This window comes from Eretmochelys imbricata, chromosome 4, assembly GCF_965152235.1.
Source record: "Eretmochelys imbricata isolate rEreImb1 chromosome 4, rEreImb1.hap1, whole genome shotgun sequence".
In the NCBI taxonomy this organism is placed as follows: domain Eukaryota; kingdom Metazoa; phylum Chordata; order Testudines; family Cheloniidae; genus Eretmochelys; species Eretmochelys imbricata.
In genome coordinates, this window is record NC_135575.1 from 62,072,419 (window position 1) to 62,094,376 (window position 21,958).

The 21,958-nt window shown below is 41.0% G+C and overlaps 1 protein-coding gene across 5 annotated transcripts in view; it reads right to left on the reverse strand.

Annotated features, from left to right (window-relative positions):
• FBXW7 (F-box and WD repeat domain containing 7) overlaps nucleotides 1–21,958 on the reverse strand; it is a 286,522-nt gene that overhangs the window by 190,442 nt on the left and 74,122 nt on the right. Inside the window, exons 3-4 of one of the 5 annotated variants that reach the window (XM_077815371.1) lie at nucleotides 4,660–4,730; nucleotides 1,196–1,281 (exon numbers count right to left, since the gene is read on the reverse strand). The exons of the other annotated variants lie outside the window; for them this stretch is intronic. The gene's annotated coding sequence lies outside the window, so the exon portion shown is untranslated. The remainder of the gene's footprint in view (nucleotides 1–1,195; nucleotides 1,282–4,659; nucleotides 4,731–21,958) is intronic. 5 annotated transcript variants of the gene reach the window in all.

Here is a 21,958-nt window from a genome sequence, read left to right on the forward strand (position 1 = left end):
CAATATTTAAAAAGGGAGAAAAGGATGACCCAAGGAATTGTAGACCAGTTAGCCTGACGTTAATCCCAGGTAAAATAATGGAACCGTGAATTTGGGACTCTGTCAAAGAACTAGAGGCTACACAGCATGGTTTCATGGAAAGTCAGTCCTGTCAAACTTTTTTTTTTTTTTTTTTTTTTTAAACAGGGTTACAGACTGGTTGATAAAGGCAACTGTGTTTTCACACTATATATAGATTTCTCCAAGGCATCTTAGTATCTCATGACATTTTGATTTTTTTTAAAAAAATGAATTATACAGAATTAACAGAATACACATTAGATGGATTAACAATTGGCTTCACAGACAGATCTCAAAATGTAGTTGTTAATGGGGAGATCTCAATGAGCGGGATGAGATGTTATACCTACAGGATGAGAGACTGACTTAGAAAACAGTGACTTAGAGAAAGACAGGCATAATCATAGGTACTTGCTTCAACATGAGCTGTCAGTGCAACACTCTGGCAAAAAAGCTAATGAGATCCTCAGATGTGTAAAAATGGGCAACATCAAGCAGAAGCATGGAAGTGATCTTGACCTTTGTACACAGAATTGGTAAGACCACTGCTAGAATGCTGTATCCATTTCGGATGAATCACACTTTATGAAGGATGAAATACTGGAAGAGTTCAAAGGAGGGTCACAAAAATTATTAAAGAGTTGGAAAACATGTCTTACGATATGAGGCTTAAGGAGCTCAACCCATTCAGTTTATCGAGGAGAAGGTTGAGAAGTAACTTGAACCCGTTGTATAGGTTCTTATACATAGAAAAAATATATGATAGTGGGGAATTGTTCAACCTTGCTGACAAAGGCATTGTGACAAATAAAGCAATTTCTTGTATATCCTTGGAAGACCTTACTAAATTAAGTTATTAAATTAACTATCTTTGGGGCCCATTGTATTAAATGCAAAGTTTATGTATTATCACGGGCCAGGACTGCATACAACGTCTCTGCGAGGGAGGCCTGGAAGTCCAGAAACTATATTGAAAGTGTGCCAGACAAGAATGGACTTCTGGAACAATGGAGTGAAGTAGATTTCCTGAGAAACACAAAGGGAGAAGTTAACAAATGCCTTCACCTCCGACTACACCAAAAAAACAGCCTTTTGAAGCTACGCCCTGAAGAGTGAATGATTGTTTGCTGACTACCTGTTCTCAGAGACTGGAGATCAAAGGCTCGAGCTGTATAAAGAAACAGTTTGTGTTCTGGTTCCAAATCACAGGTAGTAATGAACCTGTAACAAAGAGAAAACCCAGCTGTATGTTTTGAAGGACTGACACCTACCCAAGTCTAAAATTTAAGTTGGGGTGACTTCTGCTAAGCTTTTTAGCACACACGTAGGTTCTTTTATTGTTTTTAATGTGTTTTATCTGTAATGCTTTCACCTTTAGAATAAATGTCCTTACTTAGAAAGAGCAAGTGTGGTAACTTGTAACTGAGAGTAATTACACTGTTCATGGCCTCTAGAGAGAAAGCAAAGCACAGACACAGGACTGTGTAGGCAGTCTGGCTTTCTGGGACTATCACAGTATAAATCAAGGAGTTGTGCTATCTTGACACCCTGGTCAGGAGATAGAAAGACACAGGTCTCTCCCCAAAAGAGGTAATGGCAGAGAAGCTCAGAGCCTAGAGTGGGTGCCGTTACGTTGCGCCCCACAATGCTTTATGGAAATATGCTTATGAATGCAAATATGACATGACTGGAATATGTTTTATGCTACAAATGTCACGTAACATATCTCTGCAAAGGTTATGATCTACTGAATACATTCATCCTATTTGTATGCATATATCATTTTTGTATTTGAAGTTATGAATATTGGCTATGTACTTGTTTAATTTTAAATAGCCTCAGTGAAGTAGTTGGTCAGCTTCCTAAGAAAAGACTATTCTCAGTTAGTGCCCAAACAAGAAACATTTAAGCCAACAATGAACTTGGAGACACCAATCCACAACTGAGCTTTCTCAGGAATGTAGCTTGGTTGGTAAGGAACTCAGTCATGCATGGACTTGCCCATGTGACTCCAAAACTCCATTTTTAACTGGATTCTACACAGGGGGAGGGAGGGGTGTCCACCCACAAGAGAAAGTCTGTTTAAACCCCTGGGAGACCCCTCCATTTTGTCTTCAGCTAGCTCAAGAGATAGCCTCTCTACCCCAAAGGATAGCTGAAAGAAACTGGAACAAAGGACAGTAACCACAGGTGGTGTGAGTAATTGCTGAACCCAGCTTAGAAGGAGACTAGTCTGTAAAAAGAAGCTTACTGGAACATCGCCGAGGGTGAGGTTTCCTCTGTAATCACTTTCTTACTGTATTAGGCATAGACTTGCATGTTTTATATTGTTTGGTAATTTACTTTCTTCTGTCTGTTACTACTTGGAACCACTTAAATCCTACTTTTTGTATTTAATAAAATCATTTTTTATTTATTAACTAACCCAGAGTATGTATTAATACCTGGGGGGCCAAACAGCTTTGCATCTCTCTCTATCAGTGCTATAGAGGGCAAACAATTTATGAGTTCACCCCGCATAAGCTTTATAAAAGGTAAAACGGATTTATTTGGGGTTTGGACCCCACTGGGAGTTGGGCATCTGAGTGTTGGAGACAGGAACACTTCTTAAGCCGTTTTCAGTTAAGCCTGCAGCTTTTGTGGGATGTAGTTCAGACCTGGGTCTGTGTTTGCAGCAGGGAAGCATGTCTGGCTCAAACAAGGAAAGTTTCTGGAGTCCCAAGCTGGCAGGGAAAACAGGTTAGAAGTAATCTCAGCACATCAGCTGGCAGTTCTCAAGGGGGTTTCTGTGATGCAACCAATCACATGTGCCCTTGGTGGACTATGAGGGGGGGGAATACAGGTGCAATTGCCTTTAACTGTGATATATATGTAGGTTTGCCAGACATCCAGTTTTCGACTGGAATGCCAGATCGAAAAGGGACCCTGGCGGCTCTGGTCTGCACAGCAGAGTGGGCCACGAAAAGTCCAGTTGGCCACAGCAGGGGAGGCAGGCTCCGTGCCCTGCATTGCACAGCTTCCAGGAAGCAGCCAGCATGTCCCTCTAGCTCCTAGGCAGAGGGGTGGCCGGAGGGCAGCCTGGGGAGATCCGCATGCTGCCCCCACCCACATGCACTGCAGCTCCAGGAACCACAGCCAATGGGAGCTGAGGAGGCAGTGCCTGTGGGCAGGAGTGGCACATGGAGACCCCTGGCTGCTCCTCTGCCTAGGAGCCAGAGGGACATGCCAGCCACTTCCCGGGAGCAGCGCAGACTTCCTCTGTCCCTGGGAAATGCTGGGGCCACCTGAGGTCAGCGCCACCCAGAGCCCGCACCCCAAACACCCACCCATGCCCCAAACCCCTGTCCCAGCCCTGAAGCCCCCCACACTCCGAAGCCCCACCCCCCCAGCCTGAAGCCCCTCCTACACACCAAACCCCTCATCCCTGGCCCCACCCCAGAGCCCACACCTCAACTCTCTGCCCCAGCCTGGAGCACCCTCCCACACTCCGAACCTCTCGGCCCAATCCCGGAGCTCACATCCCCAGCTGGAGTCCTCACCCCCTCCCGCACCCCAAACTCCTACCCCAATCCAGAGCCCTCTCCCAAACTCAAAATCCCTCAGCCCCATCCCCCAGCTCAGAGCCCCCTCCTGCATCCCAGATGCCCCCTTCACCCCAGAGCCCACACCCCCAGCCAGAACCCACACCCCAGCCCTGATCCCCCTCCCACACCCCAAACCAGAGGCCCCTCCCGCACCCCAAACCCCTCATCCCAACCCCACCCCAGAGCCCGCACCCCCAGCCAGCGCCCTCACTCCCTCCTGCACCACAACCCCTTGTCCCAGCCTGGTGAAAATGAGCAAGTGTGGCGGATAGCAAGCAAACTTGCTGTATTCTGACCATTAGAGCCCTGTGCGGATACAAAATTTAAATCTGCAGATATAAATTGGTATCTGCAGAGCTGCAGGGCTCTAATGGGAACTGCAGCGAAGAAAGCAGCAATCTGATGGGCAACTGCTCCCAGGAGCCAGAACCCCAAGCCAGCAGTTCCTTTGGCTTGGGTGTACCGCCCAAGCCCTGCCCACTGGGGTGGGCACCAGGCTCATGGCAGCTGTCCCTGGTCACGCTGGTGCAGTGGGTGGGACTGGTGCGGTACAGCCATGCTGGAGGAGCTGCTGGCATGGGGCATTGACTCCTGGGAGCGGCGGCCCAACAGGCTGTTGCTTTTGCTGCTGTGGTTCCCAATAGAGCCCTGCAGCTCCTGATTTATATCTGCAGATACAAATTTTATATTCATGCAGGGCTGTACTGACAATCAGAAGAGATGTGATGGTACACACGCACACACACGCACAAAGAGTGCGCCAGTAAAAAAAAAAAAAAAAAAAAGCAGCTAATATTTCAATAACCCAAATACTGAAAAAAGATTTTTACAATTGTAAATTTCCCCTGAAGGCCAACATCTTGTGCACGTTAAAAGTTAGCTCAGAGCAATTTTTTTTATAGCCTAGAATTAAATGCTGATAAAAAAAGGATTTAAAATGCAAGTGCTGACACAACCTTAACTACAGCATTTTGCACTATAGAGCAGTACAGCTATAATTAAAAAGACAACTTACATCAAGTAAAAAGCTTCCCTGCAAGCCTTTTTAATGGATCAATACTTCACCACCATCAGCAACTCAACAGGCTAAGGGAAGAGATGGAAAAAATTAGGCTCGTTAAGCAATTAAGGAAAATAACTTGCCTGAATACAAGGGTCTTTTGAAGGCTCTGGAAAGCTGATTGTAAAAGATATCCCTGAATTTATTATTTACTTCTAGAGTTAACCACAAAACATAGGGATTGCTTAACATCACATACTAATACAAAAAATCCATGTCTGTTGTTCTGATTTTCTTGCATTACAGACTGGCTGCAAAAAATTGTTAAAGATGCAATAAGAAAGCTGACTTAAAATTGGGGGCAATCACTATTAGAAAGCTGCAGAAGAGAAGCTCTAAATAACTGAAAATATATTAGGGAGAAAGCTGCAGTGTATATGGCTCAATTTACAGAAATACAGTAAACTGAGTTTTTAAAGCAACCAGCAATATGGTAAGCACATATTGAACTAGCTCTCTTTTCCATAAATTTAGCAGTAAGATCTTAAGGCAGAGAACCAATGAACTTTCACTATTCATTGCAGAAAAGACCTGAGATGTGCAGTTTGGTATCTGGTGATGTGAAACAGCCACAGCTAGAACAGGAAGATTTTTAAGCTACCTGTATATGTAAAGTTTCTTGAAGGGCCCGGCAATAGATCAAAATGAACTTGTAAGTTCCCTACTGTAGTGAAGGAGTCATCCAGAAATCTGAGGATTCTTCCACAGCATGGAATGATCACTTTCTGGTGACCCTGGCTAGATTCGCACGTTCATCTGCCCCATGTCTATGGCAGCCTTTAGTAAAATTTGAAGGAAAGGCCACTGGAAGCTTTCATGACAGCTAACCACGCTGCTTTTATTTTTATTTCTCTTCTCATTGAGGGGAATTATCTGGGCATTTCTGTGTTCTCTGAGCATACACTCTTACCTCAGGCAAATTGCCTCATTTTAAAATGCTTTAATTTTTCACTCTGTAGTTCTATTATTGCCAACAAGCTTAGTGTTGTTCACTTACAAGATAGACAGAAGAGTGGCAGTACAGAATCTTCATTTTGGTTGGGAATAGCAAGGTACAAATGTTTATGTATGACAATTTTTTTTCTCTCCCTCTTTCTGTGGTGTGAGGAAGGGATTTTTCCATTTTATCTTCTTAGGATATGACCCTGCAAGCCCTTAGTAGCATTCAAGTAAATGTACTATACGCCCAAAATAGTGGTTTGCAGGATCAGGGCTTCCAAACAAAATTTTCAAAAATGACTACACGGATTTTGGATGCCCAAACCGGCACATTTTAAAGGGCTCGGATTTTCATGATGTGTCGAGAACCCATCCTTAGCTAATCCTTAGCTAATCATAAAAATATCTCTGGGTAGGCACACATCGAAAATGTAGACTTAAGTTTGTATTCGGCTACATCTTTTACATTTTGTAAGGCACTGCCAATGGTATACCCTCATCTGGAATATTGTCTTCATTTTTCATCACCTCATTTCAGAAAAGGTATTGCAAAAATAGAGATGGTTCAGAGGTGGGCACAATGAATGGTACGTGGATGTGGAAAAATCTTCTATACAAAGACATCAAAAACAATGAGGCTGCTGAAGTTAGAGAGGAGACATGATAGAGAGATATACAAAATAATTAACAATTCAAAATGTAAATCAGGCACTCTAATTTACCTGCTCAAACTTCAAGGAGATTATCAATGAAACTGAACAGCAACAGTTTTTTGAAAGTCATAAAAGGATTTTTTTTTGTTTTTACACAATATATAATTAACCTTTGGAACTAATTGTCGCAAGAAACCATTGAAATCAACAACTTTGCAGAATTCAGAATAGGACTGTACACTTATATGGATAAGAAGAAAATCAAACTATACGATAGATAGGTTTTTAAAAAATTCTAGGAAGCACATTAATGCTTATGCTTTGGGGGATAACTAACCTTTTCCTGATAGAGACTGGTGTAACAGACTGACAATACCTTGCAACATCCTGGACAAACCTTATGGAAATAAGATAAGCTTTATGGAATTAAGTTAACCGGACCAAGAAAAAGAAAGGATTTTTCAATAGACTGTTTTAAACAGGCTCAGGGCCTTCTTCCTGATCCAGCAAATAGGCAGGACCCCTGGCGGGCTCCAATCCTTAAGGAAGGGTTGAACAAACTGGGCTTACGGAGCCCCGTAAGACTTGATGCCTGTTCTGAGCTGAAGATATGAACCTGAAACTGCAAAGAAATCCCTTGGATGGAGTGTTCAAAGACTGTTGTTACCAGAGGCCATGTTAGGGTTGGGGTGATCTCTGGTAAACTTGTTAGCATGTGTGTAGATTCTTTAAATGTTTTTAATACGTCTTCTCTCTAGTCCTTTTAGCTTAAGAATAAAATAGGCTTGCATAAAAAGAGATGTGTGGTAACTAGAACTGTGGGTGGTCATACTGGTAACTGTCTCAGACGAGAAAGTAAGCAAGCCCGCTTGGGCAGTCTCTCTCTGCTGAGAATAACAGTGAAGGCAGGGAACTGTTCCGCCTGGAGATATTCCAGTCAGAAGGGTATCCAACCAAGAAAGATGATTGCCAAGGGAACCAGATGCTTGAGAGTGGGTGCCCTTGCAGAACCCATAGAGGAGGAATATAAGTGCAGTTTCCCTGAACTGTGACAGTTAAGAAGTGAGTTTCCCCCAACAATCATGTTGTTTGATAATTGTCCATTACAGGTGTCTTGCATCTCCCTCTGAAGCTTCTGATGCTGGCCAACAACAGAGACAGGATGCTGGAGTAGATGAGCCTCAGATCTGACCTGCATGGCAATTTCTACAATCCTACATCTTAGAGTTTGTCACAAATCTGTTAAAACCTCCCTTAAACTGATACCACCAGTACAACTCTACCAGTGACAGGAACACTGCAAATACTAGTGAAGACTGACTGCTAGGAATGTATCCTGCATCACCTAACCATAAGCAGAATATGGTGATTAACATGCTTTGCTCCACCCTAGCACTTCCACTGTTGAAGCTATCCATGGAGCAGCACCAATATGAGATTTTCACAGAATTGTTATTGTAGGTGATGCCTTTCTGTGCCTCTCCACTTCCTCTACTACAACATCAGCAGCCTTGATTCATCACGAGTTGTCCAAGAATTATCCAAAGAGTTCTGTCAACCACTGATATTGACTAACAAGTTTTGGAACACTGGGGAAGTGCCAGAGCACTGGAGCTAATATTTTTTAAAAAGTAAATAAAATTACCTAGATTAGTCTGATACAACTGTCAAACAAAACTGGAAAGGGTGATATGGAATGCAACAGTCAAGCATTAAAGGAAAGTAGCATAATTAATGTCAGTCAACATGTTTTATGGAAAAAAACAGATTGTGTCAAACAAACTTGATTTTTTAACATGAGATAAGTTTGGTTGATAAAGGTAACTATTTGATGCAACATGCTTAGGCTTTTGCAAGAGGGTTGACTTACCACCACGTGACATTCTGGTTAAGTACAAAAAAACCTCAGTGTAGCACATATGAAATGGGTTTAAAAACGGATGATTTCAACCAAAAAAAAAAAAAAGTCACTGTAAATAGGAAATCATCATCCAAAAGGGCTGTTTATAGGGTCCTGCAGGGATCTGTTCTTGGCCCAATATTACTGAGTATCTTTATCAGTGATATGAAATAAAATCATTGCTGGTAAAGTTTGCAGAGGACACAAAAATTGGCAGTGGTGGTAAATAATTGTATGAACTGGTCATTTCAACAGAGCTATCTGGATTGCTTGGTAAACTGGGCTCATTTGAACAACATGTATTTTAATATAGCCAAATGAAAGACAGCTTTGTTCATAGATTTGCAATGTAGGTAACACTTAAAGGATAGAGGACTGTATGCTGGAAAGCAGTGACTCTGAAAAGGATTTAACAGTAATGGTGTATAACCAAGTTAACATGAGCTTCTGGTGTGATACCATAATTAGGAGAACTAACAATCTTTGGAGGTATAAGCAGGCGAATACAGAGTAGGAGTAGAGAGGTGGTATTGCTTCTGTATATGACATTTGTGAATTACTGGAATACTGTGCCCAGTTCTAGTGACCACACTTTTAAGAGCATATCAAAAAAACGGAAAGGTGTCTGTAAAGAGCTATAAGAATGACTCAGGGTCTGGAAAACCTGCTTTACAATCATGGATCATGATCTGCGAACACCTACATGGGAAGACTGTTGGTCACAGAAGGCTCTTTAATCTAGCAGACAAAAGCATAGCAAGATCCAGTGGTCTGGGAAACACTAGACAAATTTAAATTAGAAATAAGGCACTTTTTAAAAAATATATAATGAGGGCAATGAATCATTTGAACAGCTTACCTTTAAAAAAAAAAAAAAAAAGCAGCTCTATATAAAACAACAAGTACGTTTGATGCAGGAAATACTGGGTGAAATCTTTGGCCTGTATTACACAGAAGGTCAGACTAGATGCTCATAACAGTCTCTCAGGCCTTCAATCTATTAATCTTCCCTTCCTCCCGTTTCTTCTGTGAATGTTCTGATGATATCTCCTACACATGGAATGCTTTCCCCTTTCAGTTCTCCAGCCCACTAACGCCTCCTTACTAATCTATCCTCCAAAGATTTTGCTCCTCTTTGCTGTTTACAAAAGATGATTAAATTTAAAAATTAAGTTACTCCTGTGGGGCTTCCCAGTACATTCTATCACTGTGTAACTGTCTTTTAGATTACACTCTCAACTCCAAGATTAGGACCTTTATTTTATTTTATTTTTTTTTAATGTTAAAGTCATCAAGCAGGATTCATGCCTAACTGCGTAAGTACATGATCTTATTTACTGTTACCCTCATCACCTCTCTCTACTCCCCTCCTTGTGTCTGGTTTTTGAAACTCAGGAGTTGTGTCATGTAAAATTTAAGCTTTGAACTCCATTTTTTTTTAAAAAAAGGGTAAAACATACACCTTGCCTTACTAATGTGGCACCTAGCGCACTTTTGGGCTTTCAAAAAAGTTAACTGTGATAGAAATGGCAATTTCTGCAATATTGTAGACAAACCTTATTGAAGTAAGTTTAAGTATCTTAGGAGTTCACTCTATTAAAAATGCATATGTTTAAGTGTTATTGTGGGATTCTATGTAACTTGTCCAGGACACATGACTCATGTAAGGATTGGGAAGTGTTAGGCTCAAAAGACTTTTAAACAATGGGTTACGACAAGAATGAACTGTCAGTTGAGTAAGTTTCCTAGGAAATACCTGGAGAAGGTGAATGCAAATGCCCACCCCTCTGGACCTGATCTTCTGAAGCTTCATCTAGGAAGGGAACCTTTATCTATGAATTACCAATTCCCAGGATCAAAAGGCCCAAGCAGCATAAAGGAGTAACTTACAGAGTCATGAGTGTTCTTATTGTAAGCAAAAGGACTTACTTGTAGCCATTGGACTGTTCAGCGGCCAGAGCCCTTATTGGAGTCAGGTGGTGGATACCTTGTTAGCATGCGTATAGGTTCTTCTATTGTTTTCTAAATGTTATCTCTGTAAAGCTTTTACCTTAAGAATAAATGTGCTTCCTTAGAAAGAGCTGTGTGGTAAATTAACTGTAACAGTTACACTGTTTACCATCTCTGAAGAGAAAAGTAAAGCAGGCCTGCTTAGGCAGTCTGACTTTGCTGAGGATTTTACAATGCAAGCAGGGAATGGTGCAGAGTGGAAATATCCCAGTCAGAAGGGAGAGAGACATGCTTCTCCTGCCAGGAGACAAAACAGCAGGGGAGCTGAAAGCCTAAAAGTGGGTACCTTTGTGCGCTTATATAGGGAGAATACAGGTGTGGTTGCCCTGAACTACGACAACAACGCTTAAGTTCTCTGCACAGAAATTTTGCAAGCAAACCGTTTAATTCTAAAACCACTATATTTCTTTAGCAAACCCTGCCAGACGGAACATCTTGCTAGAAGTGTCAGTAAAAAAAAAAAAATCATTAATTCATAAAATCATAGAAGTCAGTAAACTCTGGAATTCAGCAAATGCTATTGCCAAGGGGCAAGGGACCAGTAGGGCCATAAACGAAAGATGAAGAAAGAGGGTAAAAGAAGGGATGTCTGAAGAAAGGATTGACGCATTAGAGGCAGCTTTTAAGAGGACATTATGGAGCAACAGCAGTCACTTCCTATCTAAGGATGCAACTGAGTTGCTTTATATAAGGCTGATGTTGCTACCTGCCCTCACTTACCACTACTGCCTCTGAAATCAACAATAAAAGGCATATAGGTATAATTTAGGTCTGGGGCCCACGATTTGAAGTGAATTAAGATAACAGACTTCTAAAAGACACTGAAAACAGAGGTATTCAGAGCTCAAGGAATAAACTTTTTGCCACTTAAAATACAAATACAATTTAGTTTCCTGGCAACCTCCATCTAGTGCCCAGAACACATCTAGCTGCAGAGAGTAGTAATTAACTTCTGAATCTGTAACATGGCTATGGGATAACTGCTCTGACTAGCTTAGTATAGGACAGCAAGTGTTGGAGATCAACATTTTTAAAATGAAAGTAAATCCAGTGCCCACCAAGGGCTTTTCTTGTGGCCACAGCCTCCTGATGGTGATTGGGAGCCAGTAGGAGCAAATCAGTGGCCCTTCCCCAGGGCCCCCCTCTGGAGACACAAACACTGGAGAAGCAGGCAGCCAGTGAGTTCCCCACACTTCCGGAGGCGCTGGGGTTGGACTTCAGCCCTGGAGCTTTGGGCTCTGGCCCCCAGGTGCAGGGCTTCGAGCTCTGGCCCCCGGGGTCACCACTCCTCCCATTGACCCTGGCCCGTTCTGCCTTCCTCCCCACCTCCCCATACAGGACTTAAATTTGTATGAACTCCCCAAGCCCTTTCCTTACAAATGTAGACCACAAAATGTACCCCAAATCAAGCAGAGAGGCCTGTCAATGGAAAAAAATGTAAATCAAAATGTTTCCAAGGAGGCCCAAGAAACCTTCTGAGGGCCGTTGGAGTAATTTCCTACCCACAAACATCAGGAGGTTCATGGGCAAGGAACAAATGACTCCTTGCTCCCCCCACTTCAAGACCTTCAGACCTGTTGGGTCAAGAGGAAGGAAGCCCTACTCCTGCAGATCTTAGAATAACCGATGTAGGAAGTCTAGAGGAGAGTGGTGGAGGTGACAAAGATACTGGATAGGATAAAGCGCTGAGAGGAGATCAAGTAGCCATTCTTTCTTTTCTTGTGGACCTACTGAGGTCTGCAGGAGGGGAGAACTGCCAGCAACCTTTAGGATAACTGATCCTCTTTATGAGCCTCACTGGTCTTGTTTGTGAACTCCTTCTAACTTATATGAGCCTTGGTAGATTTGTTAATCCCCATGATCAGTCTATTTTGGTTTGTTGGGAGGCAAATGAGGCTATTTTGAGATCCTTTGGTGCTCAAGAGTTTATGGCCCAAGGGAAGGCAAGGAGATTGGGATTCTGATGAGCATTTTAAGGCTCCAGGAGGAGGGGGAATAGAAGCCTAGTAAATGCTCACAAGGGAGGCCTCTGATGGAGAAGAGGGTTTTGGAAGATCTCAAATGTACTCCATTACGACTCTCAAGATGGAAATTAGAGGCTGAGAGAGGGCTGAAGATCCTGAGTCTCACTATGGAGGACGAGAAGCAGGTAAATAAATCTTCATTCTTCACAAACCCTTTCATGGAGCCCTGGAAGCGACATAAGACAAAGGAAGAAGTTCTTCACTCCCCAGCACTCATCATGGAGACTGGGAAACAGGAGGAGCAAGGCGGTTCTCCCTTATTTCCCCAGCCCATCTGTTCTGCTAACCCCCAAGCCTCCTGTCTGCCTCATTTCCAGCCTGCCACCTTCCCTCCAAGACTTGAGGAGGAAAGCTCCAGCCTTTGGAACATTAGGAAGTTGAGGACAAGGGAATTGCACTCCATCTCACATCCTAGGTTCTGCAGATGTATGATCCTGTTGACATACAAAGATCTGAGGAAGTGGTAGTCCCTTTTTGAGCACATTAAGATGTCTGCAGACTCCCCCTCTGAGACTGGTTGAATATGCATTGATCATCATAAGACTTTAAGCCCAGAAAACAAAGGCAGCTTGTAACAAGACACCGGCGCTGAAGTAAACCTGTCAGTCACAAAATTCAAGACCAAAAAGACTCCATCTTGTCTGACCTTCTGTATCTCACAGGCAACCAACACCACCCAGCACCACATACTAAAACTAACAACCGAAATAAGACCAAGGTATTTCAACCCTCAGGAACCTCAAGAATTATGTGCCACCGGGAGAGAATAGGAGGACAAAAGCACACCAATGCCAAGGCTTCTGCAATGACAGGAAACTGATTAAGTCAGATGTGTGTTCCAGTGTACCTGTGGCAAGTGTACCTCATTCAGTCCCATCGGATGGGAGGTAACCAAAATGTCAAGTGGCACTCATGTGACCAGGTTACTAGTATAAGCAGAAATTTGATTAGATAATATTGAGAAGTTAGGGGAGCCTGCTGGTGAGACAGGAGCCTGGAAAGGACTCTCTGGAGCACCTATGCAGAAGGCCTAATGAAAGCCTGCAGGCAGAAAGCCTCATCTGAGACCCTTGCAGAGAGTGGTGGCCCAGGGAGAAGTTTCAACTTGGAAGTGCTATAAAGGACTGGCAGGAAGACAAAGCCCTAATAACAGGACTGAAAAGATGTGACGCTCCTTCAGGAGTACCAAGCATTGCAAAGTACCACACCATCACCTGCCCTTGGCGTGAGGAAGTCTTGTCCGTGCCTGCTGTGCATTAGCTCCCTGAAACCACCAGCCTCTGGCAGCACAAGCACTGCATTCCAGGCCTCCACAGGCCTCGCTCTCACTGTACAGGCATCAATAAGCACACAACAACCCCCAAGTCCTCAGAGTATTCCCTGCAGTGTCCAGACCCTTATCCACTGAACACTCACAGAATTAACAGGCTTTCTGTTCCCAAATGAACAGTATACAACCATTTGTAAGATTCAACTCAAGATCACCACTTTGCTTAATGCCATAGTGCTTATATATATTTACAATGAAAACAAGAATAAGGTTATGATCGAAGAAGGGAGATTCAAATGAGTGGGAATAAGAATATTGGAAACAAATGGTTACAAATAAAATGAAGTTGTAACACATTTTACAGACTAAACTTAACTTAACGAAGCTTATCTCATAACGAAGCTTATCTCACCCCAAAAAGAAAAGGAGTACTTGTGGCACCTTAGAGACTAACCAATTTATTTGAGCATGAGCTTTCGTGAGCTACAGCTCACTTCAGCTCACGAAAGCTCATGCTCAAATAAACTGGTTAGTCTCTAAGGTGCCACAAGTACTCCTTTTCTTTTTGCGAATACAGACTAACACGGCTGTTACTCTGAAACCTATCTCACCCCAAGTTCACTTCAGCATTTTCAACCAAGCCTGGCTGAGACCCTTCTTTCAGGAAGCAAATTCACTTCCTCAGTCAACGGTGATAGGGAGTCTTCCTTGTCCCACAAATACAGTAGTAGAGTAAGTCTTTGATGTGCACCTCACAATCAGGTTCTTCCCTCCACCCACCAGCTTGTTTTCTCTTCTCGTTAGTTTCTTTCTTTGAAGTTCTCCCATTACTTCATTTGCATTTGGTTCAGATTGACATTTATTGTCTGACAGCAAACCTGTTTTTCACCTTTTCTGGTGAGTAGCATCTAGACACAGACTTTAAGAACATACTTTTCCATGTATATTCATAACTCCTTACATAACATCCGTCCATGTGTTTCACAATGATATTGATGACAAACACAAACTGGCTTTTTGAGACCCCACATGACATTCTTTGGCCAATTAGAATGTACATGCCAGACCCAAGAGATCCATATAACTCCTTTGAACCACATTGCCATAGGGGTATTTGGGTTACAGAGGTCCACTTGGGTTGGGAGGCGGGGAGCTGAGAGGGAAGTGAAGTTCTGATCAGAACAAAGGATTATTACGTTCTGGAAAAGACAGAAAGGAACTCATAAGTCTTGTGAAGAAAACTAGAAGATTTGGTTTTGCATTAAATTCATTTTACGTCACTAAATCAAACCTTACAAAGGGAGAGTTAATTCTAAAGCACCAGTTATCACAGAGGGATTAGACAAGTGGATACACCTAGTGGATGGAGGGCAGGGGGAAAGCAACATACATGGTCTCTTGATTTTAGTAGTCCTTTGACAGTCTCATATGACATTCTCACAAGCAAACTAGTGAAACGTGGTCTAGATGAAATTACTGGAAGATTGATGTATAACTGCTTTAATGACCATACTCAAAGAGTTCTCTGTCTCTGGTTGTCTGTCAAACTGCGAGGACATATCCAGTGGGTTCCCACACAGGGTCTGTGCTGGCTCCATACTATTCAATATTTTCATTAGATGACTTGGATGAGAGTATATTCATAAAATTTGCAGATGACACCAAGCAGGAAGGGGTTGCAAGCACTTTGGAAGACAGGATTAGAATTAAAAATGACCTTGATAAATTGGAGAATTGGTCTGAAATCAGTAAGATGAAATTCAAAAGCCAAGTACCACATGTAGGAAGGAAAAAATCAAATGCACAACTACAAAAAGGGTAAAAAAGGGATCTGGGTGTTTTAGTGAATCAGAAATTGAATATGAGCCAATGTGATGCATCTGCAAAAAAGTCTAATACTCTGGAACGTATTAAAAGGAGCGTGATATGTAAGACAAAGGAGGGAACTGTCCCTCTTTACTCAGCACTGGTGAGGCTTCAGCTGGAGTATTGTCTTCTAATTATGGAGGCTACACTTTAAGAAAGATGTAGACAAACTGAAGAGAATCCAGAGGAAAGTAACAAAAATAAAAGCTTTAGAAACTTGACCTATGAAGAAAGGTTAAAAAAAACTGGGCATTTTAGTCTTGAGAAAAGAAGACTGAGGGGGAACCTGGTAACAGTTGTCAAATATATTAAGGCCTGTTATAAAAAGGACAGTGATCAATTGTTGTCCATGTCCACTGAAGGTAAGACACAAAGTAATGGTCTTAATCTTCAGCAAGGGAGATTTAGGTTAGATATGAGGAAAAACTTTTTAATTTAGCATAGTTAAGCTCTGGAATAGGCTTCCAAGGGAGGCTGTGGAATCCCCAGCAGTTTTTAAGAGCAGGTTAGACAAACACCTCTTGGGGATTGTCTGGTATACTTGGTCCTGCCTCAGTGCAGGGGCTGGACTAGATAAACTCTTAAGGTCCCATCCAGCCCTACATTTCTATGATTCTAAGTGGAAGGTAAATCTGAGGGAGCAGTTGGGCCTGACGACAGATCAGGTCAGCCCTGCTACTAAGTCTCTGTCTTTAGACTTCTTCAGGTAGCCTCAATTGGAATTCCTAGGAGTAACAGGAACAGGGCTCTTCTCTAGCATAACTTACAACCATGAAAAAGGAAAAGATTAAAGAAAATTCTCTCACACAACACCAGATTCATACATTATAAAACCAGAAGGATCCACTGTTATCATTTAGCCCAGCGGTTCTCAAACTTCATTGCACTGAGACCCCCTTCTGACAACAGAAATTACTATACGACCATAGGAGGGGGGACCTAAGCCTGAGCCCCGCCACGCCAGGGTGGAGGGGTCAAAGCCAAAGCCCGAGCACCACTACCCTGGGCAGGGGCCAAAGCCCAAGGGCTTCAGCCTTAGGTGGGTGGCCTGTAACCTGAGCTCTGCCACCCAGGGCTGAAGCCCCTGGGCTTCAGCTTCAGCTCTGGACCCCAGCAAGTCTAAACACTAGCCCTGATGTCCCCACCCACAGTTTGAGAACCACTCATCTAGCCTGACCTTCTGCATAATTTAGGCTGTAGGATTTCCCTGAATTATTTCCTGTTTGAATTAGAGCATGTATCTTTCAGAAAAACATCCAAACTCGACTTTAAAATATCTAGCAACGGGGAATCCACTCCACAACTCTTGCTAAGTTGTTCCAATGGTTAATTACTCTCGCTGTTAAAACAGGGCACCTTATAATAAAGGTGAATTTACATCTACAACAGGTCAGTGCTTTGAGTGCATACCACCTTTAAAGAATATTAATATTCAACAAAGGTAAACCCAAGGAATGCAAAGTTAAAGCTGCACATTCCAGACAAGACACCCAAACTATCTAAACATTTTCCTTGCAACAAAGCCCTGAAAAAGAAATTCACACTTTTCTTTGCATCCATAAGAAGCTTTAAGTTTTATCAACATCACAAAACTATAATATCTTTTACTTGTAGAGAGCACTTGTTTGGCTTTACAGCCATACACAGTACACACAAAATGATGTGGTAAATTCCGTACCATACTCTCCCCACAGCCAGTCATTCTTCACTCTTCATTACAAGACCAATTCTGATAGGCGCTGAGGGCACTCAACTCCTCATATGAAGTGTTCAGCACCTTGCAGGATTGTATCTTACATAGGGCAACCAATTATCCAAGTGTTAGACACAGAGCTAGCCTGTCTCTATAGAGCAGGTTTCAGAGTAACAGCCGTGTTAGTCTGTATTCGCAAAAAGAAAAGGAGTACTTGTGGCACCTTAGAGACTAACCAATTTATTTGAGCATAAGCTTTTGTGAGCAACAGAGCAAAAATTCATATCCCTAACATTATGAAACAAAAGTACTTACATGAAAAGAGCAAAAGTTGGGGTGATGGCGAACCATTGCACTGAGTAAAGAAGACAAGCATACTAAATGAATTAAAACGCCATTGTTACATAGTATATGGATCATCAAAAATGTGCACTAAGAAAAGATGAGATGTTGGCAGTTTGGGTGCTTGTTTGAAGTGCTTGGGTGAGAAAACACTTAAGTGTCAAAAATCAACAGGGGACCTTGAAGTCTGTTGCAGCCCAAAATATTAAAAGTGGCACTTTATTATTTAGGATATCTATATCTATATTTGTTTAGATTTCAATCACTTACTATACCAACTATAGTTTATATTTTATTTTTTTACTACTAGCCATATACAGTTGTGAGAGAGTGAGTGAATTATTTTCTGGTTCATATATCAGTTGCAGAATCTTTATTATTAGTGATTTTGTTCAAATCAGAAAGAACACAGTCAAGCTTCCAGACCTCAAAGTGGAGTTTCCACTGATAATTATTTCAGAAAAAAACAACTATTTTTTACTTGTAAAATGAGTAAATTTGTCTCAAAACTTGTGTCAAACAGAACTCCACGCTTCCATTTTTAGAGTCACTTTTCTGAGTACAGACAGAATCCAACTCCCACTGAATTCAGCGAGAGTTGGATAAGTCCCTAATGAACACTGCAACTCACTATGGACCAGTTCTTGTTTCCACTGAAATCATCAGTACAATTCTACTGATCAAGTCTTTACTAATTCCTCACAGAGAATGATCTTGTGTTAAAAGACCTGACTGAGAATCAGGATAGAGAGAAAATTTAGTCAAAAGGATTGTAATGATTGTAAAAAGAACAGGAGTACTTGTGGCACCTTAGAGACTAACAAATTTATTAGAGCATAAGCTTTTGTGGGCTATAGCCCACTTCATCGGATGCATAGAATGGAACATATAGTAAGATATAGATATATATACACACACAGATAAGTTGGAAGTTACCATACAAACTGTGAGAGGGGAATTAGTTAAGATGAGCTATTATCAGCAGGAGAAAAAGCTTTTGTAGTGATAATCAAGACGGCCCGTTTAGACAGTTGACAAGAAGGTGTGAGGATACTTAACTTAAGGAAATAGATTCAATATGTCTAATGACACAGCCACCCCCAGTCTCTATTCAAACCCAAGTTAATGGTATCTAGTTTGCATATTAATTCAAGCTCAGCAGTTTCTCCTTGGAGTCTGTTTTCTTTTACTGTGGCCAGAGAGGTTGAAGTGTTCTCCTACCGGTTTTTGAATGTTATGATTCCTGATGTCAGATTTGTGTCCATTTATTCTTTTGCGTAGAGACTGTCCAGTTTGGCCAATGTACATGGCAGAGGGGCATTGCTGGCACCTGATGGCATGTATCACATTGGTAGATGTGCAGGTGAACGAGACCCTGATGGCGTGGCTAATGTGATTGGGTTCTATGATGGTGTTACTTGACAGTCACAGCAATCACCACCCTCACTGAGAAAAATTATGGATATAAAATTTGAAAGTTAGGCTACCCAGAAACATGTTTTGGCTATTTACCCAACCACATCAGTTAGCTGTCCCTAGTCCATGCCCACTAACTAATCTAAAGTTTTATATTTTAAGAAAGAGCTAATTTATTCTTTAAAAAATTCCAAGGTGCCTTTTCCCCATATCCATCTAGAAATTTCTTTCAGAGTTGTACTTATTTATCCTTCACCCCCTTTTATAAAATCCTGGGTAAGATATGGTAGTATTTAGTATTCTTGCGTCACCAACAACATGGAGGTGACATGGATTAAAGAAGTTTGGTGTACTAGCAAAACTGATCTCCTACTAATACATCTGCCCTAGACATTGAACTGAAAGGACAGAAACTCTGCAGTTTATTTATTGGAACATAAAATCATATACATGCTTGCATTTTAGTCCTAATAATACATTCTTACAGGCAAGACATATCAATCAGTTGTTGAAGTAGTCCGTAGTGCATAAAAGATGATGTTAAAACTCAATCCACTTCTCTTGTGCTGTTTAATTAAATAAATTCCTTGGGGTGCTTGTGGTATGAACTGACCCTTCCAAAATATGGCTTCTGGACTCTGAATTACAGTACATTGCACATGGTTGGGGAATGGTTCTCTGGTTCTGCAGCATTAGTGCTTCACTTAACTGAAACTGAAGGACTCTTAACACTCCAGTGCTCTAGAACTAATATACTTGTATTAAGTTCAAATTTTGGTTGTGGCATACCAGTATAGTGGGCTTCCTCAAATTTTCATCAATAGGTTTCTTGGGGGCTTGACTCACCACTGCAGCGCTTCCTGCTGGTTGTCCTGGGAATTAGCTCTGCCCCTCTTCAGGTGGTGTCTTGCCCACCGTCACCTCTGCTCCAGGACCTGTGTTGTCCCAAGGACCACTGCGTCCTCTTCAGGACACAGCCCTTTGTCTTAGTAACTAAAAAGTGATCTGCTACCTTTTCCCTGTTAAGGGACAAATCAGAGATCCTTATTACCTCTGTCAGACCCACACCACTGATGTCTAAAATTAAGGTTACTATTTGGGAAAAACAGAAAATTTCAGTGTATTTTGATGACACGTTGCTGTAACTTTTCCCTGTCCAACTCACTAACAAGCGCTATCTAGTTATGTCAAGTTACAAGGTGACTATCAAAGTCTGTGCTCTCTACTTAAAGATGAGACCATATTGGTAATGTTTATTCTTAATGTCATGAACAAAAAATTCCAATATTTGGGTACTACCGCCATAGCGAGCCTTGCATGACATTTTTGCTGTGAGCTCAAAAAACTTGATAAATAGAACCGTTTAGGTGTTTGCAGTTAGAAATAAATCACTACTAATAATCTGAAAATAGATTAATTTAGTTTATTTTAAAAAGGGACTATGGCTATGCAAATGTATCACCATACACTAAAAACTGTGATACTATCATTTCAGCAGTATTATTTTAACCAATGCAATATATTTCAGAAGTCCTTCCAAGAAACATTATTTATAAGCACATCTTTGGGAACAGCATTAAAAGTTCTATAGCAGCATCTAACATGCCCATAATTTATATTGATTGTTTATCTTACAAAAATAGTTCCTAGCTGTTTTTGAAGGGGAGGAGATAAAAAATCTTTTAAAAGAAACTTTACCTGCAAAGACAGCAATTTTAAAACCAAAAACATTTTAAGGTTTGAAGGCCATTCATCAAAAGAATTTATTCAAGGTAAGACAAGTTTTGGATCAAAAGCATTAGTTTCCCCTTTAATTTAAAGGAAAGCCATGTGTGTACCATATTCTTGGCATTCATACAAAAAGTACTTTGCTAAGCATGCTAAAAAATGGATAATTATGAATTTTTATTTTTCTGCCCCATTAACAAGTATTTATGTTCATTAGTGTGTGTATTTACATAGAGATAGAGGTATAAAGAAATGTATATCCAATTTAAAATTTAAAGCCAGTTTCCATCTTACTTTAATAATGCATTTAATACTACATTACATATTAAATTATTCTAATGGTTCATGTTTTCACAGTATAGTTCTTACGGTACTAGAATGATATTAAAGCAGGATATAAACTTTAAAAAAGTTTATGATCTTTGACTGAGGGCTACCATAACAGCTAGTATTGAACATCTTTCAGAAGATGGTAGAAGAATGCTACCTCTAAATACATACGGGCAGTTCCTCACCTGTTGTAAATTGACAAAGCTCCACTGAAGTAAAGATTCTACTGAGAATCTGTCTCATATTTTCCATATCACTTCCAGTTTATTATATATGTATGTTGATACAAAAATATAGACACATACACACACATTTACTGTCCACCATGTGAACTTTCAGAGTGCTAGGCCTAGTTTTAACAGCCACTATGTCTGCAGCCTAAAGGAAATTCCCATCACTCACTCTGTTCTGTCATGGGCACTGTGATTAACAAGTATAACACATCACCATTTTTAGTGCAATTTTCAACATTCTGGAAATATAATGTGCTTATTTATGCCATGTTCATCATTATAGTGCCACGGAATTGTGAACTTGTGGTTAAAATGTGTTTGCACACTTACTTTTTCCTAATGAAGTTAACAATTTTACTGTTTAAAATAGCATCATTTCTATTTTATATTTGTAACTGCTGAACTCAGCTACTCGCAAATATTTTGCTTAACGTTTAATAAATTCTTGTATTTTAACTTCAGAAAATGACCCCTGATCCCTACATTAACAGGGTTTAGGTACACAAAATACAGTGGATCAAACCATCTTTCTCCAAAGTAATACCCTGTACAGAAAACATTTTATGACCTATGTCTCTCTAGAGTCACAATTACACTATAAAATAAACCCTGAAAAATATTACATTACTTAAGGAATGCTTGAAACACTGGACTCTATACTTTACCTTAAAAACCATCACCTTGCTGATCTTAGCAATTAATTGTTTACTGTACACATCCTACTGATATTTTCAGGTTGAGGTGATTGTATGATCACCTAAACTTTAGCGCACTAACCCATAATTCAAGTTACCTTTTAACTTAACTGTTTCCTACTTCAAAATTCATGCAGAAATTTTCCATTGGTAAG